General features: G+C 49.6%; 1 pseudogene; it reads right to left on the minus strand.

Moving 5' to 3' along the window:
* Nucleotides 1-27183, minus strand: part of LOC147124502 (uncharacterized) — a 453926-nt pseudogene that overhangs the window by 355457 nt on the left and 71286 nt on the right.

The raw sequence follows: 27183 nt of genomic DNA on the forward strand, positions 1-27183 counted from the left end.
ACGCTGAAAGCCTGTTCTAGCGTCAGGTCCTTTTTTGAAAGTTGTCGTTTCTGGGTTCCTTCACTCTGGAGCCCGCAGACAAACTTATCCCGTAAGGTGTCTGCCAGTCCTGCTCCGAACTGGCAGTGCTTCGATAACTTGCGTAGTTCCGTAAGATAGTCAGCATTGCGCTCATCTTTGTGCTGATTTCTTTTATGGAACTTGAATCTTTCTGCTATCAGCAGTGGTGTAGGGCTTAGGTGTTCCTGTAAGATATGAACAATCTCCTCAAAACTTTTCTCCATTGGTTTAGCTGGGGTAATTAAATTCCGCAATAGGCCGTACGTACTCGCACCCATCAGATTTAATAATACCGACGCCCTCTTTCCATCAGCCACCTCATTTGCCTTGCAGTACACTTCAATTCTTTCCACATACGTGGTCCAGTCTTCTACCTCGTTGTCGAAAGCAGTGATACTGCCACTTTTCGGCATCTTGGGCGATTTAAAATGGCGCCTCCCGCGCTTTTGTTTTTCCCCAATGGAATAAAATGGCGCCTCCCGCGCTTTTGCTTCTTCCCCAACGGGATAAAATGGCGCCTCCCGCGCTTTTGCTTCTTCCCCTTACTGCCACGCTGCTCCTAGTGTTCTATGGGGTAATGGCGGCGACCCACAGCTTCGGCACGTCTCGCATTCCTTCCCCCCCCCCGTTTAGTTTCTCTCCGCTGTCCTGTTCTCGAGCACCGACCGCGCCCTGTGCGCTCCACCCTCTCTCTCTTGTTTTCTTTTCCTGGCGACGCTGGGCGGCCCGATTTGTAGAGCCGCTCGATCAAGCTTGAGCCCGCCGCAGTCCGGAAGGGTCAGCGCGCTACCTGCTACCAGCACGATTCGCTGGAACCACAGTCTCTCCCGCAATTCTACAAGCACCGTTGGATTCTTTGGGCGGTTGCCCTCGGTCGACGCCTGTTGCTCAGACTACGACCTTCCAGGACCTTCCTTTCAGGTGAGATCCCCATGAGATGATGCCACACTGCAGGTGAGTTCGAACTTACTCGTCGCCACTGTAAAGTCCACGCCTCAATAATACACGGACTTCGGGAGAACAGTTTAACAGGTACTTTACTGAACAAGAGGCAGCTTGAAACTGAAACTGCAGAAGCCTGCTAGGGCCTTTTACACAGGGGTGGTCACTGCCGGTACTGCAGTCTAAGACCAGTTATTCCCTTAAAGGTACATACACAACAGAAACCCTTCTTCAAAACTGGAAGGAAAATAAAATAGATCGAAGGCAGGGCTGCGATCGAACAAAAGAAGTAAAAGGGACAATAAAAGGTATTCGAAACCAGACGAGATGGCAATAGGCCAGTGGAGACAAAAGACAGCTGAGATTAGGTGTGAAGTGTGCTGGCAGGATAGGAGACAGCTGCCAGGTGGGAGAGAGAAACAAAAGGAAAGTGGGGAGTGGGGGGGCGAAAGGAAGACCCAAAACAAAGGGGTGGTAAAAATTATAAGTAAAAAAGTAATAGGGGCCGAGGTTATGATCTGAAATTGTTGAACTCGATATTTAGTCCGGAAGGCTGCAAAGTGCCTAATCGGAAGATGAGGTGCTGTTCCTCGAATTTACGTTGAGCTTCCGTGGAACAATACAAGAGGCCAAGGATGGTGAGGTCCGAGTGGGAATGGAGCGGTGAATTAAAATGACAGGCGACCGGAAGCTCGGGGTCACCCTTACAGACTGAACGGAGGTGTTCCGCAAAGCGGTCACCCAATCAGCGTTTGGTCTCCCCAATGTAGAGGAGACCGCATCGTGACCTCATCTCCTCTGGAGATCTTCCCCCTGCTGCCACCAACCTCATAGTTCCCCAAACCCGCACAGCCCGCTTCTACCTCCTTCCCAAGATCCACAAACAGGACTGCCCTGGTAGACCCATCGTTTCAGCCTGTTCTTGCCCCACGGAACTTATCTCTTCCTATCTCGACTCTATCTTTTCTCCCTTTGTCCAGTCTCTTCCCACCTTCTTCCGCGACTCTACGGATGCCCTCCGCCACTTTAACAGTTTCCAGTTTCCTGGCCCCAACCACTTCCTTTTCACCATGGACGTACAATCCCTCTACACCTCCATCCCCCACCAGGATGGCCTGAGGGCGCTCCGCTTCTTCCTTGAACAGAGGCCCGTCCAGTCCCCATCCAGCACCACCCTCCTCCACTTGGCTGACCTTGTTCTCACATTGAACAACTTCTCCTTTAACTCCACTCATTTCCTCCAAATCAAAGGTGTTGCTATGGGTACCCGCATGGGTCCTAGCTATGCCTGCCTTTTCGTGGGCTATGTGGAACAATCTTTGTTCCAGTCCTACTCAGGTCCCCTCCCTCACCTCTTTTTCCAATACATTGATGACTTTATCGGTGCCGTTTCCTGCTCTCGCCCCGAACTAGACTATTTAATTCACTTTGCCTCCAATTTCCACCCTTCCCTCACCTTCACATGGTCCATCTCTGACTCTTCCCTTCCCTTCCTCGACTTCTCCGTCTCCATCTCTGGGGATAGGTTATCGACCAATATTCACTACAAGCCCACTGACTCCCACAGCTACCTGGACTAAACTTCCTCCCACCCCGCCTCCTGTAAGGACTCTATTCCATTCTCCCAGTTTCTCTGTCTCCGCAATATCTGCTCCGACGATGCCACCTTCCACACCAGTGCTTTCGACATGTCTTCCTTTTTCCGCAACCGAGGATTCCCCTCTACCGTGGTTGACACGGCCCTGGACCATGTCCGTTCTATCTCCCGCACTTCTGCCCTCACCCCTGCCCCTCCCTCCCGTAACAACGATAGGGTTCCCCTTGTCCTCACCTTTCACCCCACCAGCCTCCACATTCAACGGATCATCCTCCGCCATTTCCGCTACCTCCAAAGTGATCCCACCACCAAACGCATCTTCCCCTCCCCTCCCCTTTCAGCATTCCGTAGGGACCGCTCCCTCCGAGACAACCTAGTCCACTCCTCTATCACCCCAAACAGCCCTTCCCCTTCACCTGACACCTTCCCGTGCAAGCGCAGGAGGTGTAACACCTGCCCCTATACCTCCCCCCTTCCCACTGTCCAGGGCCCCAACACCCCTTCCAGGTGAAACAGCGATTTACTTGTACTTCTTGCAATCTAGTATACTGTATTCGCTGCTCACGATGCAGTCTCCTCTACATTGGGGAGACCAAACGCAGATTGGGTGACTGCTTTGCGGAACACCTCTGTTCAGTCCGTAAGGGTGACCCCGAGCTTCCGGTCGCCTGTCATTTTAATTCACCGCTCCATTCCCACTCGGACCTCACCGTCCTTGGCCTCTTGTATTGTTCCACGGAAGCTCAACGTAAACCCGAGGGACAGCACCTCATCTTCCGATTAGGCACTTTGCAGCCTTCCAGACTAAATATTGAGTTCAACAATTTTAGCTCATAACCTCGGCCTGTTCCTGGGACTAGGGACAGGGTCACTGGCTAAGGCTTGGAAGCTACGTTAGAGCCAGGCCTGGTTAGTACCTGGAGGGGTGACCATCAGGGAAGACCAGGTACAGAAGGTCACAGAAGGAGCCCCGAGGAGGGGTGGTTGGTGAGAAGGTCACGGAAAGAGCTCCCGGGAGGGGCGGCTGGTAAGCAGGCCCGGGCGTTGGGCTGAAGATTGTCGGACAGGAGGAATGGTGGAAATGGAATGGCGGCGCGCACAGACGCAGCGGCTTTGCTTCTCCCAGGACGGTGCTATTTACATTTAATGTTAATGTTATTTGTACTGGACTCATGGGAGCTTGCAAGATCACATTTCGTTGTTCATGTACTTGTGCGTTGTACAATGACAATAAAGTTGAATTATTATTACTTTTTTACTTATAATTTTTTCCACCCCTTTGTTTTGGGTCTTCCTTTCCCCCCCCCCCCTTTCCTTTTGTTTCTCTCTCCCACCTGGCAGCTGTCTCCTATCCTGCCAGCACACTTCACACCTAATCTCAGCTGTCTTTTGTCTCCACTGGCCTATTACCATCTCGTCTGCTTTCAAATACCTTTTATTGTCTCTTTTACTTCTTTTGTTCGATTGCAGCCCTACCTTCGATCTATTTTACTTTCTTTCCAGTTTTGAAGAAGGGTTTCGACCCGAAACGTCCACTCAAATTTCTCTCCACGGATGTTGCCTGACCTGCTGAGTTTTTCCAGCAATTTCTGTTGTTATTTAGTGTGCCTCATGTTTGGTAGAGATTGTTGGTAGGTGAGAGATGGTGGGGGGGTTCGGGGGATCGTGCATTGAGCAGAGTGTGAGGCTAGCGGTGCAGTTGGTAGGAGACGGCTTTTGAAGGTGCATTCATTGACCTTTACTACTGGCCTGAGGTCATTCAATTTCTTTGGGCACTGGAGCCAGGTCTTGGGGTGAACACTATTGTTAGTGATGGTCTCAGCGATCTGGTCCCACATCCTTCTTTCTGGAGGGCCTCATGGCCCCCTATGGGTAGAGGACTTCACTTCCACTTTTGACCCCCTGCACAAAGCTGAAGTGCTGCGTGCGAGGCCCTGGGTATCCTTTCCTGGGCCTGTTGAGCCACTTGTGTTAGTGCTGAAGCACTTTTACCATTTTTTATGTTCAGAAGGCAGTTGAGCTTTAAGAGCTGAAGTCTGCCTAGTTTGGAATGATTTTTAATGGGGGTTTTTTCAGAAGGCAGTTGAGATCTAAGGGTTAGAGACTGCCTGTTTTTGAATGATTTAAAAAAAAATTCCTACATTACAACAGTGACTATACTTCAAAACGTACCTCTGTAAAGCGCTTTGGGACATCCAGTGGTCTTGAAAGGTGTTATATTAATGCAAGTCTTTCTTTCTTTCAGAAGTCAGAACCCCTTTAAGTGCTCGAGACTGCTTTCTAAAATGAAAGCTATGCTTTAAGAAAAGGCAGCCTCACTCCAGGGACGTTACGGCCACGCTACATTGGGCCTCCTGCTGAGCGCACAGCCTGAAGCAGCGCGTTGGTCGCTCGGCTGTGCACTGCAATCATTCAAATCAGCAGGCAGCACCAAAATAACGGTGCTGCCTGTGATCTTTTTATTGGCGTGCACAAGTCTCGCCCTACGATGGCACCGCCCATTTGCGGGCCATATCGAATTTTTAGGCCACAGTACTTAATAGTTTTAAAACTCACAAGAAAGTACAGCCCAGTGAATTTGATGTCAATTATGGGTAAAGTTATGGAAACCTTTATTAAAGATAAGATCATGGAGTATCTGGATAGAAATAAAATCATAAAAGGTAGCCAATATGAATTAATGAAGGGGAGGTCTTACCAATCTAATTTACTGATTTTCTTTGAAAGTGTAACAAAGGATGGTGTATGGCAGTGGATATGGTGCATTTCAGTAAGGCCGTTGATACAGTTTCTCTGTAAAGACTGGAACTGAAAATAAAGAAAGCAGGAATCAGTGGAAATATTTTATAATGGGTAAGTCATTGGTTGGCCGATAGAACTCAGAGGGTGATGTTACAGGGGTTGTCATCAGCCTGGGAGAGCATGACCAGTGGGGTCCTACAGGAGTCTGTTTTCAGACCTTTTTTGTTTAATATTTTCAGAAATATTTCGAGTTAGGAGTTACAAGCATAGTGGATAAATTTGCATGTGATACAAAGCTAATGAAGGTGGTAGACTATAAAGCCAAACAGGATAAGCTACAGAAGGATTTGAATATACTTTGAAGTTGAGCAGACAGATGGCAGATGAAATTCAATATAGAGAAATGCATAGGGCTTCACACGGGGACAGTAATTCCAGGATGGGACTAAGTTAAATTGAAAGAAAATAACATATGGAAAATGAAAGATCTGTGGGATCTGATTGACAATAAACCACACTTAGAATACTGTACACAGTCTGGACACCGCAGTACAAAAAGGATATTGCAGGTATTGAAAGGATACAGAAGAGGGCAACCAGGATAATTGGGTTATGAGGAGCGATTATGTAAATTAAACACATTCTCACTGGTAAATAACAGGTTGAGAGGTGATATGATTGCTGATTTTAGGATTCTAAAGGGACTATATAATGTAGACCATGACAATCTGTTTCACTTTGTCCAATACAGTAAAACCAGAGGACACAGCCTGCACTTGAAAGGGAGTAAATTCAAAACTAATCTGAAACATTGGGGGTAATTCTAACCCACCCACGACGGGCGTGAGAGGGTATGGGGGATTTCAAAGCGTCTACTTCCGATTTAACCGTGGCGGATTTAGGGTTGGCCAAATAACTCGCTCTGGAGATTATTAGGACAATAATTATAATATTTAAATGAGACATCGTTCATCAGATTTTGGGAGCCCTTTAAATTTAACAGCTGCAGATCGGGTTTCCCAGGGCTCAGGAAACCCAGCAGCTGAAGGGAGGCGGAAGCAGCCAGACCCAGCAGGTAAGTGCTTTTCCAGCACGGCTTGTGGGCCAGGAATCTGCCGACAGCCCCCCGTGATCTGTTCCCCCACTCAATATCTCCCCCCACCACGATCTGTTCCCCCACTCAATATCTCCCCCCACCACGATCTGTTCCCCCACTCAATATCTCCCCCCACCACGATCTGTTCCCCCACTCAATATCTCCCCCCACCGCGATCTGTTCCCTCACTCAATATCTCCCCCCACCACGATCTGTTCCCCCACTCAATATCTCCCTCCGCGATCTGTTCCCCCACTCAATATCTCCCCCCGCGATCTGTTCCCCCGCTCAATATCTCCCCCCGCGATCTGTTCCCCCACTCAATATCTCCCCCCACCGCGATCTGTTCCCTCACTCAATATCTCCCCCCGTGATCTGTTCACCCACTCAATATCTCCCTCCGCGATCTGTTCCCCCACTCAATATCTCCCCCCGCGATCTGTTCCCCCACTCAATATCTCCCCCCACCGCGATCTGTTCCCCCACTCAATATCTCCCCCCCCCCCACGATCTGTTCCCCCACTCAATATCTCCCCCTCCCCCCCAGGATCATTCCCTCCCACCTTGCTGCTGCGCTCCGACCAACCTCCCACTTCAATCAACCCCCAATGTTCTCCAATTGTAGGGTGCTGCTCTAATTTTCCATGGGTAGTACCTTTAGAGGCATGAACCACCTTTCCTGAATATTGGAATGACCCTGTCCTGGAATTTGGGATTGGATTAATGCCATTTTCAGTTCAGTGGCTGGAAGTCTTGTCCACTGCACTTCTGGTGGAGCAGGAACCTTGGAATTTTGGGCATTAATAGGGTCACTAGGGTCCAGACGTGCCAACATGTTCTATTCCCATTGCACTACTGCTCCTATTAGTAAGGTGCAGATTAGCACTGAATCATAGAATCATAGAATGGTTACACCACAGTAGAAGGCCATTCGGCCCGTCGAGCCCATGCCAGCTCTCTGCAAGAGCACTAGTCCCACTCCACCGCCCTTTCCCCGTAGGCCTGCAAATTTTTTTCCTTCAGATACTTATCCAATTCCCATTTGAAAGCCACAATTGAGTCTGCCTCCACCTCCCTTTCAGGCAGTGCATTCCAGATCCTAAACAGTCGCTGCGTAAAAAGGTTTTTCCTCATGTCGCCTTTGGATCTTCTGCCAATCACCTTAAATCTGTGTCCTCTGGTTCTCGACCCTTCCGCCAATGGGAACAGTTTCTCTCTAACTACTCTGTCCAGACCCCTCATGATTTTGAACACCTCTATCATATCTCCTCTCAATCTTCTCTGCTCTAAGGAGAACAACCCCAGCTTCTCCAGTCTATCCACGTAACTGAAGTCCCTCATCCCTGGAACCATTCTTGTAAATCTTTTCTGCACCCTCTCTAAAGCCTTCACATCCTTCCTAAAGTATGGTGCCCAGAATTGGACACAATACTTCAGTTGTGGCCGAACCAGTGTTATATAAAGGTTCATCATAACTTCCTTGCTTTTGTACGCTCAGGGGTCGATTTTAACTCAGGTGCGGGCAATTGTCAGGTTCCCCGAATTTCGTGATTCCCACACAAATCTAAATGGACGTGTGAGATTGATGCAATTTTAAATCAATTGGCCAATTGATTTCCAACGTGTGGGAAGCCTTTGCAAATGGGTTTTTCATGACTGCAAGTCCCCTCCGATGACGTCATCATTGCTGCTGCATTTAAGGTCCACAGCAAGCCTTGCTTCCTCTGCAGGCTTCCAGGCTTTCCCCTTATGATGGCACAGGAGCCTGCAGGAACAATGGCCAGCGGGAGGGCAAGAGCTGTGCCTAAATTTGATGAGGCATCACTGCAGACATTGTTAGATGGGGCTAGGGCCTGTGATGAAATATTCCATTCACCACTGCCTGTGACTGAGATCAGTTTCAGTGTCATTTCCCTTCCCCCAGACCTCATTGTATTGTGTACTGGAATGTGCTGTATTGTATACTGGAATGTGCTGTGTGTAGGGCTCCGCCCATACCTGGCCCCGTTTGTAAGCTAGCTTCAGTCTGGCCTCAGTCTCCAGAAGGAAGACATCTCTCTCTCTTACGTGTTACTTTCTAAGTTAATAAAAGCCTTGTTTTTGTTCTGCTAACTTCGAGTCTCGGAATTATTGAGGCACATCAATTTTATTAACTTATTTTTCAACACTATGGATCAACTCCTGAAACCCGAACGTTTGGATTTGGATCAACATGCTCCGGACGCATCAGCACGCTTCGGACACTGGTTTGAGTGTATGGAATTCTTCCTGGACAATTCCGCAGCCGTCAAAGACGCTACGGACGCTGCGAGGATGAGACTCGGAATTCTGCGGAATTGGGTAAGCCACCGGGTTTACCCCCTCATCCAAGACGCCGAGACGTACCTGGCCGCCTGCGACATCTTAAAGGCGCATTACCAGCAGCCTACGAATGAGGTGTATGCTAGGCACCTGCTCGCTACCCGCGCACAGCGACCTGGGGAATCGGTGGAGGAGTTCCTAAGCACCCTGAAAATGCTTGGCAAAGACTGCAAGTGCCGAGATGTAAAAGCCGCTGTGTACACTGACGAGCTTGTTCGCGATGCCTTCATCACAGGCCTCAGCTCCACTTACATCCGGCAAAGACTGCTGGAAAAAACGGGGTTGGACCTGAAACAGGCTGCGGTCTCCGCGCGATCCCTGGATGTGGCCCAGAGAAACTCGGACGCCTACTCTTCAGCCCGCGCTGTCCACGCCGCCACGTGTGCACCGAGGGCGCCGCCATCTTGGAAGGCATCTTCCCCGCCCGACAGCCCGACACCGGCTGGGCCCCGCTCTCCCCCCCAGAAGCTCTACGACAGCCGCGACGCGTCAGGGACCCAACTGCTACTTCTGCGGGCAGCCAAAGCACACCAGAAACCTGTGCCCGGCGAAAGGCACCACCTGCTTTAAGTGCGGTAAGAAGGGGCACTTCGGGAAGGTGTGCAGAGGGAACCCCGCCGGAAAACCAACCGCCGGAAAACCCGCCACCGCCGCGTGTGCGCCGTGGGAGCGGCCATCTTGGACGCCATCTTGCCCGACCTCGTGGGGTCCGCCATCTTGTGAGCAGATAGCGTGGACGCCATCTTGTATCGATCAGGGCCCTACAGTGGCATCGGTCACAGTGGACCAGACCAGGCCGCACCCGCTATCCAGATCAATGGTGAACATCGAGGTAAACGGGTGCCGGGTTAAATGCTTAATTGACAGTGGAAGCACGGAGAGCTTTATCCACCCAGAACTGGCACAACAACTCTCCCTAAAGGTGGTCCCTACTCAGGGTACCATCTCTATGGCTGATAAAACCCAGACATCGACCATTCTGGGTTACTGCACGGTACAATTGTGCGTTAACGGAACTGTATATGATAATTTTAAAGTATTAATCATGAAGAACCTATGTGCGAGCGTGATCTTGGGCCTGGATTTCCAGTGCAACCACCAAAGCATCACGCTCAAGTATGGTGGGTCCCAGCCGCCCCTCACAGTGTGCGGTCTGGCTACCCTGAAGGTAAAGCCGCCTTCGCTATTCGCGAACCTTACCCCTAACTGCCGGCCAATAGCGACCAAAAGCAGGAGGTACAGCTTGGAGGACAGGCGGTTTATCGCGACCGAGGTAGACAGGCTCCTGAAAGAGCGCATTATTGAACGCAGCAACAGCCCGTGGCGCGCCCAAGTGGTAGTGGTAAGGGGTAGCGAGAAGAAACGGATGGTGATCGACTATAGTCAAACGATCAACAGGTACACCCTACTAGACGCCTACCCGCTACCCCGCATATCAGAAATGGTGAACCAAATCGCCCAATACCGGGTGTTCTCCACCATCGACCTCAAGTCAGCGTACCACCAGCTCCCTATCAGACCAGAGGACCGCCCGTACACCGCCTTCGAGGCGAACGGACGCCTCTACCAATTCCTCAGAGTCCCCTTTGGGGTGACGAATGGGGTCTCGGTCTTCCAGAGGGAGATGGACCGCATGGTCGATGACCACCACTTGCAGGCAACCTTCCCCTACCTCGACAACGTCACCATCTGCGGTCACAACCAGCAGGATCACGACTCGAACCTCGAGAGGTTCCTGAAAACCGCACAAAAACTCAACCTCACCTACAACGAGGACAAGTGCGTTTACAACACCACGCGCCTCTGCATACTAGGCAGCGTGGTGGAGAATGGGGAAATCGGGCCAGACCCCGACCGATTGCGCCCCCTACGGGAGCTGCCCCTGCCCAACACTCCCAAAGCCCTGAAAAGGTGCCTGGGGTTATTTTCTTATTATTCCCAATGGGTCCCCAACTACTCCGACAAAGCCCGCCCCCTCTTGAAAGCATCCTCTTTCCCGCTCTCTGCTGAGGCCCACGCCGCCTTCAAAAGCATTAAGCAGGATATTGAGCGGGCCACGCTACAGGCAGTGGACGAGAACACTCCATTTCAAGTGGAAAGTGATGCGTCTGACTTCGCCTTGGCGGCCACCCTCAACCAGGCGGGGCGGCCCGTAGCTTTCTTCTCGAGGACCCTCCAAGGGCCCGAGATCAGACACTCCTCCGTGGATAAGGAGGCCCAAGCCATCGTGGAGGCAGTGCGCCACTGGCGCCACTACCTAGCCGGCAAACGCTTCACCCTACTTACCGACCAGCGGTCAGTAGCGTTTATGTTCAATAATAAACAGAGGGGGAAGATTAAAAATGATAAGATTCTTAGGTGGCGGAGCGAGCTCTCCACCTTCGAGTACGACATCATTTACCGGCCAGGGGCCCTTAACGAATCCCCTGACGCCCTCTCACGAGGGATGTGTGCCAGCGCCACCGGGGATCGGCTACAGACCCTCCACAACGACCTCTGCCACCCAGGGGTCACGCGGCTGTTCCACTTCATAAAGTCCCGTAACTTACCCTACTCGATTGAGGAAGTTCGGTCCCTGACCAGGAACTGCCGCACTTGCGCTGAGTGCAAGCCTCGGTTCTACCGCCCAGATAGAGCCCACTTAATCAAAGCTACACGGCCCTTTGAGCGGCTCAGCTTAGATTTCAAGGGCCCCCTCCCGTCCGTCGACCGCAATGTTTACTTCCTGAACATTGTGGACGAATACTCCCGGTTCCCATTCGCCTTCCCCTGCCCAGACATGACCAGCGCCACGGTCATTAAATGCCTCAACAGCCTGTTCTGCCTGTTCGGTATGCCGAGCTACATCCATACGGATAGGGGGGCGTCCTTCATGAGTGAAGAGCTACGCCAGTACATGCTGTCCAAGGGGATCGCCACGAGCCGTACCACCAGCTACAACCCCCGGGGTAACGGCCAAGTGGAGCGAGAGAACGGGACAGTATGGAAAGCAGTCACTCTAGCTCTAAGGACCAAGGGCCTCCCTATCTCCCGCTGGCAGGAAGTCCTCTCGGATGTGCTCCATTCGATACGGTCGCTATTGTGTACGGCCACTAATACCACGCCTCATGAACGAATGTTTGTCTTTCCCCGGAAATCCACCTCAGGCGTATCCATGCCGTCATGGCTCTCCACCCCAGGTCCGGTACTCGTGCGAAGGCATGTGAGGGGCCACAAGACGGACCCTCTCGTGGAGCCAGTACACCTACTCCACGCCAACCCCCAATACGCATATGTCCGGCACGCCGACGGAAGGGAGGACACCATGTCCATAAAAGACGTCGCCCCAGCCGGCATCGACAACAACCACGGCAATAGCGGCAACGACGATCACAGCAACTCTTACCCACCCACTACTCTTTCATCACCCCCGGAAGAACACCGACCAACGGCACCCCCACCAACTACCCCTCCAACAACCCTGGCGGCACCCCCGGCAGAGACCCAGGAGGCTACCGGGGACACCCAGCCAACACCCGCGGCACCGGAACAGCCACGTCGGTCGCAGAGGACTATCAAACCCCCGAACAGACTAAATCTATAGAAGGGGTGAATGTGATGAAATATTCCATTCACCGCTGCCTGTGACTGAGATCGGTTTCAGTGTCATTTCCCTTCCCCCAGACCTCATTGTATTGTGTACTGGAATGTGCTGTATTGTATACTGGAATGTGCTGGAATGTGCTGTGTGTAGGGCTCCGCCCATACCTGGCCCCGTTTGTAAGCTAGCTTCAGTCTGGCCTCAGTCTCCAGAAGGAAGACATCTCTCTCTCTTACGTGTTACTTTCTAAGTTAATAAAAGCCTTGTTTTTGTTCTGCTAACTTCGAGTCTCGGAATTATTGAGGCACATCAGGGCCCACAGGGAGGTCCTGTTCCCTTCTTCAGGGAGGAAGAGGCCTCCCAGTCAGACCAAGGCTGTGTGGCTACAGGTGGCTGGGGAAGTCAACTCCTTGGGGCTCACATGGCACACTTGGATGCAGTGCAGGAAAAGATTCCATGACCTTCATCGCACTGGAAAAGTAAGTATGAAGTTTCCATCACCCTCAGTCTGATCCCCATTGCCTTTCCTCACCAGCACTCCGCTTTAGCAATCTCTTCCTCCACATCCCACTTGACACTCACATCCATGCACCCTTAGCCATTCCCTCTCTCTCTATGCTCACATTCACCTAACTATTCGACCATGCAGCCCTCACACTCCCTCTCACTCTGATGCTTTGAACACAACTGACAACAGACAGGGAGGGCCCTTGGTCCTGCAACCTCACTCCATCTTTGTCTCCTTCTAAGTATCTATGCTATGCAATCTCTACACTCACTCCTTCATTCTCACTCAACCTCCACTTGTCTCCCTCATTGCAGGAGAAGAGAGCTCACAACAGGAGAGAGCAAGCCAGGACAGGAGGAGGGCCACCCTCATTAGCCCAGCTCACCCCCTGGGAGGAAACCGTCCTGGAGATTGTCGGGACTGATACAGATGCGGAAGTTGGGGAAGGACAGACAGGTGCATCCCCGCAAGCTGGTGACAGAATAGTTTTCCATCTCTCTCATTGACATTGCATGAGTCGCTGATAATGATTCCGAAGTTACATTGTAGCAGTTCGTGTTCACCTAGGTAGGTATCAGATGAATGGCTACTAAATAATCGAGTTCGACTTCAGGAGAACAATCTAGAAGTTGTTTATTTACAAGAACAGACGAAATACAGCAGGTAAGGCGGCTGGATGCAGGAGCACTGTGAAGTAGGTCTTTCCCCAGCGGGGATGCCACGAGGACTGACTCCGCAGTCCTGTGGAGAGCGTGATGACGTCATCACGCTTGGTCGCGTTTTCCCGCACTTAGGTGGTCACGTGACCGCGTCGTGACGTTAGCGCGTTTGCCTGCGCTTGGCGGTCACGTGACCTGCGCCGTTGCATTAGCGCATAGCTGTGGCTGGCCATTTCCGCCGAAGTCGCGAGAGCGGGCGGCCGAACCGGATGCCATCGCGGGCGCGGGAGGCCGAACCAGGTCGGTGGCCACCGCAGGAGCAGGAGGCCGAGTTGTGCCGGCGACCGTCGGGAGAGTGTAAGGCCGAGCTGGGTCGGCTCGCATCTCGGTGTGTTACGCAACGTGCGACGTGAAGTCAGTGCGTTACGTCGCATTCTTAAAGGGGCAACGGCCCAAACAGGTAAGTTATGTACATACAAAGGTAAGTTAAAGGGAATAATGTATATACATAGTAAGGGACACCCGGTGGAACATCATATGGACTTATGATCATCAGCAAAATGCAAAGTGCATGTAACCTTGGCATCACACCTCTAACTTTTTCCTTGACTCCCCCACAGGACCATCGAGAGCCCCCGTCCCCACTGTGCGGGAGGAAGAGCCTGAGCAGCCAGACTCCTCAGAGGAATCTGCAACCTCTGAGGGCGCAGCGTCAGCAGAAATAAGCGCACCCAGCACCAGCGCAGACACTCACACCTCGAGGGGACCTTCGGGACATAGAGTAGTATTGTCACCTGGTGTATCACAGCTCACAAGTGAGCATCAGCAGATTGTGGAGACAGGGACAGCAGTGGAGAGTCCTCATCGGAGGGCGCAGGACTTTGCCAGCTTGGCTCAGCTGCATGTTGACCCTCTGCCTCTGGGTCCATCCATAAGATCAGAGGTGGTGGAACTCCATGCACAGATGCAGGAGTCTCTGGCAGGTTTTGTCTCCAGGGTCGCTGCGAGTGTGGAGCGAATGGAGGAGTCCATAGCGAACATGAGCAGAGCCTTTGTGGAGTCAGTGGCGCATGAACGCATCAACACAGGAGACATGGCTACCTACATGGAAATGATTGCTGCCTCCGTGGTAAGGCTGGCTACGGTAGAGGAGAGGAGGGCTGCGGCCATGGAGGAGGTTAGTCGCCAGGGTATGGAAAACATGGTGAGTGTTCAGAATAGAATGACATCTCTTGAGGAGCGATGGGCATCTATTGAACAGAGAAACCAAACCTTCATGGAAGTCCTTCTGAGTAGGACTGTCATTGCAGATACAGGTCCCCATGGCCCCCCTGATGTGCAGCAAGGTACTCTTAAGCCACTTGCAGGCGCGGAGGGGGAGCTGACCAATGAGAGGGAGGTTGGTGGCAGGCCTCAAAGGAAGTGGGGGTTCCTCTCCAAGCGCTCACACTTCCATGCCACTACAGAGCTCTTGGTCAGAGCCCCGCCAAAGTCCACACCCAAGTGAGATAGACGTCTCAACCCCTGCACAGCCGTAGGCTGCTAACGAGCCCTCACAGGCTCGCCACCCCAGAGGACGCCCGCCAAAAGTGTCAAGACAGGAGCAGCAGGAAAGTGAGCAAGGGGCCTCGACATCTGCTGAAGCCACAGGGGAACCACTACGTAGGAGCACGCGTAAGAGGAAAATAAAGCACAAGTAGTCACAAGGGTAATCACTTGGGTGAAATGTTGTGTATATTGTAAAAATGCCATCAGTTGGTTGTTGTGCATAAAAATTCTGATGGCAACTGTTGCAGTTCTGGCGTGTGTCATTTCGCAAATGGGGCTTTCACATTGAGGGCTTAGGATTACTTGCAGTTGTCAGGATGCTGGTCAAATAGCTAGGATGCTCAGGTAAGAAGCTGCAAGGCAAAAGAGCTTGATTTACAAGGCTAAGCAAATCTGGCCAGGATGAGTGCGTTCCTTGCATCCCGGGCAGCAGTGTTCTCACGTAATGCTGCCGCTGGTTGATGGGCCTCTGCAGGATGCTCGTTTTCGCCCTCCTCCTCCTCATCATCATCTGAGGAGGGTATGTGAGGAGCCACTTGGTCCTCAGGAATCTGCAAGCCACGATGTTGTGCCATGTTGTGGAGTGCACAGCAAACCACAATGATTCTGGCGACCCTGGCTGCTGAGTACTGTAGGGCTCCACCTGATCTATCCAGGCATCTGAAGCGCATCTTCAGCAAGCCAATGGTTTGCTCAATTATGGATCTGGTGGAAATGTGGCTGGAGTTGTAGCACTCCTCAGCTTTGTTGGCTGGCCTCCTCAACGGCGTCATTAGCCACGTCTTCAGGGGATAGCCCTTGTCTCCAAGTAGCCATCCGTGAAGTGTGTCTGGTGGCCTGAATAGCGGAGGCACACTAGACTGACACAGTATGAAGGAGTCATGGCAATTGCCAGGGTACATGGCACAAACATGCAAAATCTCTTTCTTGTGGTCACACATCAGCTGAACGTTAAGGGAGTGGAAGCCCTTGCGGTTGACAAAAATACCTGGCTTGGGTTGGGGTGCCCTAGGGGCCACATGTGTGCAGTCAATGACGCCCTGCACCTTTGGAAAGTCTGCCAGATGAGCTAAGCCAACCGCTCGCGCCGTCACATTTGCGCGATCCCTGGTGAAATGGATGTGATTGTGCGCGAGGGCAAAGAGGGCATCGGTTACCTGCGTGATGCAAGTGTGTGCGGCCACCTGGGAGATGCCGCTGATGTCTACTGATGATCCCTGGAATGAGCCTGAGGCAAAAAAGTTGAGTGCAGTGGTGACTTTGATGGCCACTGGTAAGGAGTTTCCACCTGGTCCTCTGGGCAGCAGATCTTGCTGTATCATTGCGCAGATGTCAGTCACTACCTGTTGCGAAAGTCGGAGCCGCCTTTGGCACTGCTGCTCAGTCATGTTAAGGTAGCTGACCCTGTGTCTGTAGACCCTGTTTGGAGGGTTTCTCCTGCGCCGACGGGCTTTCATGTGCTGGCCCCTTCTGGCCTGTGCTGCCTCAGGTGGGTGAGCAGCAGCCTATCGCTCCTGCTGCTGCTGCTGTTGCTGGTGCTGCTGTTGTTCCTGGTTCTGCTGCTGCCGCGCCTGGTGCTCGAGCTCCTCAAATGCCAAGAAGGGAAGGAGAAAAATGGCTCCCATGCTTCTGGCATATACCTCCGCTGAGGGAGCGCTGAGTGAGGGTGGCGAGAGGGGTTTCCCAGGAGTTCACACTGGAGATATGTGTGTGAGGCTCCAACTTTCCACAGGTTGGTTAAGCCTGGTAAAAGTTGCCCCAGGCCTAAAACAACAAAGTCCTGCCACCTGCAAATGATGACTGATCAAATCTCCTCTTTAATGGTTGACCTGCTGCTGATAGTCAGCAAGCCAATAGTGCACATGCCAGGTTTCACAGGCGTGATCCCCACCAGCGTGTTTTACGTGGGAAAAGGGTTAAAAATGCAAGGGCCTGTTAAAATGGCATTATAAAGGCCAATTATTGCTGATTAAAGGCCTTAAAGACCAATCCCGCCTGTTGGAGGTGTGACTGATTCGGGACCATCAGACACGCCTGGGTTAAAATGGCTCGGGGTCGGGAACCAGTCGGGAGGGGTCCCGCCCACCAGTTTTAGTGATTTTAACCCCCCGCACACCTCAAAGCCCGCCTCACGGCTCAGTTAAAATCGACCCCACACCTCTATTTATGAAGCCCAGGATCCCGTATTGCTATTTTAACCGCTTTCTCAACCTGCCCTGCCACCTTCAACGATTTGTGCACATATATCCCAGGTCTCTCTGTTCCTGCATCCGCTTTAGAATTGTACCCTTTAGTTTATATTACCTCGCCTCGTTCTTCCTACCAAAATGTATAATTTTGCACTTTTCTGCGTTAAACTTCATCTGCCATGTGTTCGCCCATTCCACCAGCCTGTCGATGTCCTCTTAGCCTATCCCTATCCTCCTCACTGTTCACTATATTTCCAAGTTTTGTGTCATCCACAAATTTTTAAATAGTGCCCTGTACTCCCAAGTCTAGGGGGGAAAAATTTGGTATCGACCATTTTGGGGCACTAACATCGCCTGGGCACTAACTTCAGCGCCAAGCGGTAATTAGCGCCGGCAACCGCGAAATTGAGTTTTAGCGCCCCAAGAGGGAAGTGGAGCCTGAAATCAAGTACTCCACTTCCTTCTTAGGGCACTAACATCTGAGAGCGGGGCGAAGACTTCAGTAGCGCTGCACACTGGGCCATGCAGCGCTACCGCGTTCAAAGGCTCCTTCCCTCCCTTAAAGGGAAGGGCCACTGCTGCAGGCTCTGCAATTTAAAAAGTACCTCCTGGACCACCAAGGCAGCCGCGATCTCAAGCAGAGTGCCGAGCCGATAGATCGCGGGCAGGAACCCACGAAAAAAACTAGAACAGGAAAGGTAAGTTTTTTTTCCACTCACCTTGGCCACCTCGCCTTTAATCATCACCCCTGAAGCAGCCGGCCGCCCGATGCACGCCTCCTGCAGCTGTCAGTGTTTTCGACCAGCGCTGCTGCAGGGGGCGGAAGTCAATTTTGGGTCAGGGCATTACTGGGGCGATGACATCACGATCTCTGGGCAAAGAAGATCAGGGCGCAACACTGTAGTGGCGCCGCAAAACTCCCCATGAATATGGGGGGAGTCAATGTCAGTGCCGCACCCGGTCACAAAGCCAGTTGCTCCCCATTACAGGAGGCGCAAAGACACCCAATTTAACCCCCTAAGTCATTAATATATATCAAGAAAAGCAGTGGTCCTAGTACCAACCCCTGGGGAACACCACTGTATACCTTCCTCCAGTCTAAAAAACAACTGTTCACCGTTCACCACTACTCTCTGTTTCCTGTCACTTAGCCAATTTCGTATCCATGCTGCCCCTGTCCCTTTTATTTCATGACTGTCCCTTTTATTCCATGATCTGAGGAAGAGCAGACTATAGGATATCCGTGATGCAATTGAAGTCCCTAACCATTCGGTCTCCCTGCCTGTCCAAGGCAGAGGAGATGATGGAGTCCATAGCCTGTATGGACCCAGTATGAGCATCCCTCAGAGACGCTACTACTGGTGCCACAGACATCTACAAGCAAGGCCCAACTGTAGTTTCCATGGAGGTAGCCACATACCCCATGGCTGACTGCAGAGTATCAATGCCATGTTCACAAACCCCACAAGTTGAGAATGGACTGCTCCACACTCTTCAACATGTGGAAGCTCCCCGGCAGGCAGTACAATACATTCAGCAATTGCTGGTTCATAGAAAGCATCTTTCTTTTAATGGCTGGGCTTCTAAAGCCAGAATCTCTGTCCCTTTCAGCTAAGCTAAGCTGTGAGCTTGCCCACCATATCGGCACTTTCTGGGCTGTCCTTTCCACCTGCACCTGCTCCTCCTTACTTGTGCTCAGTGAAGTGCTCAGTGAATCACTCAGTGCAGACCCCACTAACTCACTATCTGTACCAAGTGGGATGTGATTTTTTGTGTTGGTGCATGGAAGGGTTAGAGCATGTGATGGTGCCTCTTCAGGAGGGTTCTCCCCGTCATTGCTTGCAGCACGCAAATTGTCTGAAGGATCTAGAGGAAGGATAGAGAGACAAGGGTTAGAACGTAATTGCAAGGATAAGCAGTAGCAGATTAATGGCAGCGCAATGTTGCGCCTGGTTGTCATGCGAAGAGTGTGTGTGTGTTAAGTAGAAAAAGGAAGGGCAATTGCCCAAACACCCAGCTGTGCATGCTTGGCCATCTCCAATGCTGCTTGCCCTCTCTCTGGCAGTGTTGTCAATGGCTGTATTTTCCATTGGAGTTTACAGTGTAGCAGGACCTCATCCTGTTGTTGTACTGTCCCATCTGTTGTGTCCCAGCTTTTCCTGCAAGAACAGTAGCAGTGGAATAATGTGTGCCCTGTTGAAGAGTTTTGAAGATGTGTGAGGCAAGGTAGCATTATGTGTATGAGGGGAAGCTGCAGCAAGTGTTGGTAAAAGGGATAGTAGTGAAGGCAGTAGCTGGTGTTGAGCGTGTGAATCCAGCATAAAGCGGTATAGTGAATTGTCCCATTATAATTGAACAAGAGGCAGGGGAAGTGGGGAGGCAAAGATGAATAGTTTTGGGGCTAAAGTAGGGTGGTTCAGTGCTGTACAGGGAGTAAGAGAGATGTGAAAGGAAGTCTTAACTTGGTAGTTCTGGCAAAGTCATTGGCCCAGAAATTCAGGTCGGGGGCTTCCCGCGGGTGCAAGCCCCCGACCTGCACTTACCTTGCGCGCCGGCAGTTGAGCTGTAGGGCCCCGTGGAATTCTGCTCCAGGGCCTGGCCCAGCTGCCGGCGTGCTGTGCTTGCATGTCCCAGGGGCGTAGTTAGTGCGATGCGTCCCCTGGGATCACGTGAGCCATGGGCAGCCAATTGGAGGAGGGAAAAGCCCATTCATAAGATTGACAGGAAGACCTGTCAAAACTTATAAATACTACGGGCCCCAAAATAGCAGTAAACCTTCAAATACATTTTTTTTTAAATCACACTTTTTAAATAAACTATAAATTTCATTAAATAACTATTTTAAACAATTATTTAAATTTTTGAAATTTTTTTTTTTATATCCTAACAGGGCTAAAAATAAACTTACCTTGCTTTAAAGTATTTAAAAATAATAAACCTGTGGAAATTTTTTTTAAATTTTAATTAATTGACCACTTACCTTGCAAAAAGCAGGCCTTACACCTGCTTTTTAAATGTGTAAATCATGCAGGCTTACCCTCCCGGGAAAACCTGTAAAAAAAAAACTAAGTTCAAAGCGCACGCGCAGCCTCCCCTGCGCGCGCGTTCGACCTCTGAACCTCTTCGTTCAGAGGATCGGAAGTGCCGATTTCCCACGCATGCGCAGTGCATGCAGAAAACCGGCACTTCCATTCGGCCTACGGGTGAGTACCCCGTGCATACTCACCCGTGGAGACCCGAATTTCTGGGCCATTGAATTTCTTCCTCTGGAACAATGCTGGCAGCATTTACTTGCTTCGTCACCTGTTTCCATTAATGTTGACTAATTTTACGAGTGGAACCTATCACCCACTGGAGTTGACAGGACCTCCTTCCTGTTGCTCACTCACGTTACAAGCACCTGCACAGATGCATCGGACAATCGTGGGGCTCTGGACAGTATCCTAATGCGTCCTGCTTTAATAACTCGCTCTCCACTAACCACCATTGAAAAATGCACCTCCTCTTTAGGGGGCTGCAGGCTGCCTTTAAGTAGCACATGCCCCACCAGATTTCTGCCCTCCCAATTGGCAAGCAGCCTACAAGGAGCACAATTTACACTGACAGCTCACCTATACAATGTTAATGAGGCCTAACCACATAAATTGATTGGACCAATTGATGTACACCCAAAATGAAAACTCCCCTCCCCCACCCCACGTCTTTGAGTGTTTACTAATTTCATCCCCTATCATGGCCTCCAGAAGTTTACTGTCAACTTAAGTAAAATTAGTTGGCTGATAACTGCCCGGCTTATCCGTCCTCCTTTTCTGAATAGGTCAGTGACAAAAATTAAGCATTTTTATCTATCAAGAATTAGTTATTGGATTTTTTTTATTGTCGATCATAGCACACACAGGTTTTAAATTGGATAGTGCTTGTTATTTATTTATGTAAGCTGCAAAGAATATGTATTATGGTTTATTATATTAAAGATATTAATATGTGTCCATAGGTTAATCCTGTGGAACAAATGATAGTTAAATATGCTAATGCCTGTTGAGTGCCAGAGCTATTAATACCATTCTGTCCAGAAGTGTCCCCGAGAGCTCTCTGAACATATGTGTATTTCCTATAATCACAGGTTGATCAATGTGGTTGGAACAGATCAATGGATTTCTCAGAAAGGGGTTAAGCCATTTAATTTAAACATCCCATGTGACTGACAACCTGGGGATCTTTTTAAAATAATAGGTTTGATTGACAGCCCAATCTGAGGTGAAAGTATGAATCACTTCTGTGAGAGGGACAGGCTTTGTAGTCTATTAGACGGGCAAGTTCACAGCCAGCAGCTTCTGAAGTTCATCAGTCAGTCTGAAGCCAGGGGCATAAGCCTAGTCAGAAGATTCTGTGGTACCAAATAACCATGTAAGAAATTAATGACAATGATCCCATGGTTAGTTTAAGGTTGAGGGTCAGCACAGAAGAAAAAACATCTTTGTTGTTTTGACATTTCAAGAACAGCAAAAATTCATGTAAGTATACTGGCCTAGAAATTCGATGCTTTAACTCCGGCCATTGAGGCCGGTTTTGAAGAAAAAATGGCGGCTGCCTCACTTCCACCCACGTCCAGCGTGGAACGCGATGGACGCCATATTGGGCAGGTCGGCAGCACTGCTATTGCCTGCGCTCGCCTCTAGTGTTTTAATTACCAGGAGTGTGACGTCAATCACCATGTAATGCCGAATTGACGTATGCTTATCGATTTTGAATGTCACCGCTTCTCTTACCAGCCTCTCCAAAGCACGTCCGTGCATGCAGCCGTTGACAGCGCGTAGAGCCAGGAGAAAGCGGCAGTGAGCTATAAACCATACAGTAAACAGCTGCTGAGATAAATGGTAACTATGGAGAGCTCAGACTATGTAACTGGAGTGAAAACTGCTTCCAATGAGATGCATTAAATCTCCTCCCGGTCGGTCAAACATTACAAGTGGTAAATACTTTTAAAATAAACTATATTGTACTACAGTTGTAAGAATCTCAGGAAAAAAATCAAAGCTGCATTTCAATACATTTTATAAATTATGTTTTCTAGTTTAGGAACTGATAAAATACAAAGTTTTGAAGTCTGTTTTTAAAGGCCAAGAATTAAGGAAAATTTAACACCATATTCTCACCAAGAATTCTGTTGTTGTTAAAAATTTAATTGAACTCTTCTGCATCAGTAAACTCGTGACCAAGAGGTTCATGTTTCACTTTTTAAAAATTTATTTCAATTGATTTCTCATGCAACAATTTAACGACATCTATGCCAGTGAACGCAACCCCAATTCCCCATTCAATAATAGTCCCACACTTTACCTTCCCTCTGTTACTGACCTTCACAGCATCCTCTTGGCCACAATGCTACAAAGGCTTTCTCACATGTGCGATAATGTTAGTATTCGTTTTGTTATCCATTGTGCATTCTTTACTTGTAATCAATTTACAACGATATTTAGATCATTACATGATCAAATGTAACATCCACAGGAAATTAAATAAGGAAGTCATTATGACCAACCACAGTACACAGCCCAGGTGCATACCTACTCATACAACTGATATAGGGCCAGAAATTGGTGAACGATGTTTAAACATCATCTTCAAAGTATCCTAAATTTGAGAATACTGTTTTAGTGAAACAAACATTCTTTCAGCTGTTACTCATGCGATCGAATAAGAAATTAAGAACACTTCAGCTTTTGTTTGGCTTTCATCTTACTGTTTGGCATTTTTGCAGTCTTTTTTGAAGTGCTTGACACATTCCAATAAGCTGCATCAGTTCGGCTCGTGAAACTGGTACTTCAGATGTGGGACTTTCAAACCGTAATAAGGATCTGTGGAGAGGTGTTATAAAAATGTATCTAATTGTTGGAGAACATTTCTACAGCCCAGTGCATCATGCCAAATTTTTACAATCACTGCTCAATGGGGCATTGCTTCGACAGCATGAGGTAATATTCACCCATACAGTGTATAAAAAATTTATATTTACTAATTCTTCTAATCACTAGGATTTAATAATAAGTAGTTATTTATGATCCTGTTAATTTATATTACAACATCCCCCTTTAAGAAGTCAGCCAAATACAAAAGGTCTACATTAAAGTAAGCAAAACAATGTTAATTTCCAGCCAGTCACCCATTTCTGAAGGTAACTGTACATTTTACTGTGTTTTTTGTGTAAATTAACTGAATAATAATTAGGAAATCTGTTGGTTATCACTGCAGATAAAAGGTTAAACATGTTAATACTTAAAAATTATAACTGCTAAATGCAAGGGTCAGCCTTGGCTCAGTGCTAGCTCTCACCAGAGTCAGAAATCCGTGGGTTCAAGCCCCACTCCAGAAACTTGAGTACATTGTCTAGGTTAACACTTCAGTGAAGTACTGAGGGACTGCTGAACTATCAGAGATGCTCTCTCAGATGAGATGTTAAACTGAGATCCCATTTATCCTCTCAGATTGAATGTAAAAGATCACATGGCAAAAGCAAAGGAGTTTTCTGGTCAACATTTATGCCTCAACCAAAATCATTATAAGTCATTATCTGGTCATTTATCTCATTGCTATTTGTGGGAATTCGCTGTGCGCAAACTGGCTGCCATATTTCCCTACGTTACAACAGTACACAACTGTCTATAAAGTGCATTGGGGCGTCCTGAGCACATGAAAAGTACTCAAAATACACATAAGCTCCATCAGGATCTGAAAAGGGAAAATACGTGAATGTGTCTGTAACAGTATAAAACATTCAGACAGCACAATAACTTCAAACCGACTTCAGACTGCCATTCCGAGGGATAAATGAAACCCCCATAAAAATGCTTCTTTCCGGAAATAGCTGCCAGGAAGAAAAAAGGAAATAACTACTTCCACCTCCCGATGTCGCTCAGTCATTCCTTCACCGTACTGTTCTTTTGCTCTAGAGTTGAAATGTTTTTGTCCCCAATAAAGGAACAAAAGAATGAGTTTCCCCAACAAAGGAACAAGGCCATGAAATGGAGCATTTAGTGCTGAGCCTTGAGGCCGGTTTGTAAGAAAAAACGGCGGCCGCTTCGCTTCATCCACTCCTGGCGGGTCCTGCGACAGCCGCCACTTTGGCTAGTCGGCACCGCTGCCATTGCCTGCGCTCGCTGCAGATATTTAGATGAGGCGGATCGTGACGTCAATGAGTGTGCAACGCTGATTTGACGCACGATCTGCCATTTTCAACATCGCCGCTTCATTTAATGCCCTTTCCAAATCACGACCAGCTGACCATGCGTTCAGCAGCAGGAAGGCCCCCCACCAGCTAGTTAAAGGGATCATCAACAACTTGCAGCTGACTTGCTTTTTCAGTTCTACTGGCTCTGTTTAAGTTTGTGCAAATGTTTGGAGCTTTACAGAGTTGTTTAAAGTTGCTGAGATGACAGGGAGTGTTGCTGCAAGTGGAGAACGCCTTGCTTGGATAAATGTGAAGTTATCCACTTCGGTAGGAAAAACAGAAAGGCAGAGTATTACTTAAATGGTGATAAATTGGGAAATGTTCATGTACAAAGGGACCTGGGTGTTCTTGTACACCAGTCACTGAGAGCAAACATGTAGGTGCAGCAAGCAGTTAGGAAGGCAAATGGTATGTTGGCCTTCATTGCAAGAGGATTTGAGAACAGGAGCAAGGATGTCTTACTACAGTTATACAGGGCCTTGGTGAGACCACACCTGGAGTACTGTCTGCAGTTTTGGTCTCCTTACCTAAGAAAGGATATATTTGCCATAGAGGGAGTGCAGCAAAGGTTCACCAGACTGATTCCTGGGATGGCAGGACTGTCGTATGAGGAGAGATTGGGTCGACTAGGCCTGTATTCACTAGAGTTTAGAAGAATGAGAGGGGATCTCATTGAAACGTATAAAATTCTGACAGGGCTAGACAGACTGGATGCAGGGAGAGTGTTTCCCTGGCTGGGCGGTCTAGAACGAGGGGTCATGGACTCAGGATACAGGGTAGGACATTTAGGACTGAGATGAGGAGAAATTTCTTCACTCAGAGGGTGGTGAGCCTGTGGAATTCTCTACCACACAAGGCTGTGGAGACCAAGTCACTGAATATATTTAAGAAGGAGATAGATAGATTTCTAGACACAAAAGGCATCTAGGGGTATGGGGGGAGAGCGGGAATATGGTATTGAGGTAGAGGATCAGCCATGATCATAATGAATGGCGGAACAGGCTCGAAGGGCTGAATGGCCTACTCCTGCTCCTATTTTTCTATGTTTCTATATTTCTATCAGTCCTGGCATGGTCCTGCATACACCTAAGCCAGGACCACTGTGTTCATGGCTCCGCTTCACCAAGGAGGTGGTCACAAAACTCTGCCACCTCCTGCAACCAGAACTAGAGCCTCAGAGCAGGGTGATGACGGTTCTCCTAGTGGCCCTCAAGGTCACCGTGGCCCTCAATTTTTGCGCCACTGGATCTTTCCAGTCAGGAGCAGGCGATAGAGCTAACATCTCCCAGTTTGCTGTCCATCGCTGCATCCAGGAGGTCACTGAGGCTCTCTACTCCAGGAGAAGGGGCTTCATTGTCTTCTCTCTGACAGAGAGAAGCAGGACGAGTGCGCATGTGGCTTTGCCAGTATATTGGACTTCCCCATGGTGCAAAGCACCATCGACTGTATACACGTGGCTTTGCAGGTGCTGTATACCAATCCTGAGATGTTCCGTAACTGCACTTAATGTGCAGTTGTGTGACTACGCCCAGCGCATCATGATAGTGAATGCCCGGTATCCTCGCAGTAGTCATGATGCCTTCATCCTGCACCAGTCCAGTGTGCCAGCAGTCTTCCAGCCACCACATCAAACCCGAGGGTGGCTGCTCGGAGGCAAGGGCTACCCACTCTACACCTGGCTGATGCCGCCCCTCTGCAACCCCACCACTCGTGACCAGCACTCATATATTGACAGCCATGCTGCCACAAGGAATGTCATCGAGCAGATCATCGGAGTGCTAAAGCAACAGTACTGCTGCCTTAACCACTCAGGAGGAGGCCACCAGTACATGCCGGAGCGGGTGTTCATTTAGTGGTGGTCTACTGCATGCTCCACAACTTGTCCATCATGAAGGCCTAGTCCTTGCCACCACAGGTTCCGGGACCACCTCAGGAGGAGGAGGAAGAGGAGGAGCAGGAGGAGGAAGGGGATGAGGAGGAGGAAGGGAGGAGGCAGGCAGCCGATCCCCATTCCGGATGGGCTGTCTGTGAGCGCCTCATCAGACTCCAGTTCCAGTGAATGAAACCCCAGATCCTCATTGCTCACCACTTCCCCACCTTACCATCCCTCCCAGAACATCACAGCATCCTCCAGGGTACAAAACTGAAATGATAGCCACCACAAAACAAACATTCCAAACATAATTTATAAATTTATCAAATCCAAATCAAAAGAACATCAACTAATCACCCTTGTGCATTCTCTTAGTGTCTGTCTTTCGGTACCTTTTCCGACTCTAGTGCTCCTATGAAGTGGCTGCATCATGGCTGGTGGAAGGCTGCTGACTTTCACTGGGGGAGACTGTAGCTGGCCTTGCAGGATGACCTCAACCAGCTATGGACCGAGAAGGCCCGGCTGTAGACCGTACCACCTCGGCATGGTGGCAGCAGTCTGGACTGGCTGGATGACAGGCAGCAGCAAGGGCATTGGCAGAGTGGCAGTGATGGGAGTACAAATGCTGTCATCCTGAGAGAGCCACTGCCAGTCTCCCTGGGCGGCGCCTCAGCATTCCTAGTTATCTGTTGGGACAGATTGCTGGAGTGCTGTGAGACCCTGCAAGCCCTTTTGACACTCGTAAACCCAGCCTCAATGGTAGCAGTCTGAGCTTACATGGCAGCACCAAGATGTTGGGT

The sequence above is a fragment of the Somniosus microcephalus genome, chromosome 1 (genome assembly GCF_052327205.1).
Source record: "Somniosus microcephalus isolate GS21.2 chromosome 1, FLI_Smic_1.0, whole genome shotgun sequence".
Taxonomy (NCBI): Eukaryota; Metazoa; Chordata; class Chondrichthyes; order Squaliformes; family Somniosidae; genus Somniosus; species Somniosus microcephalus.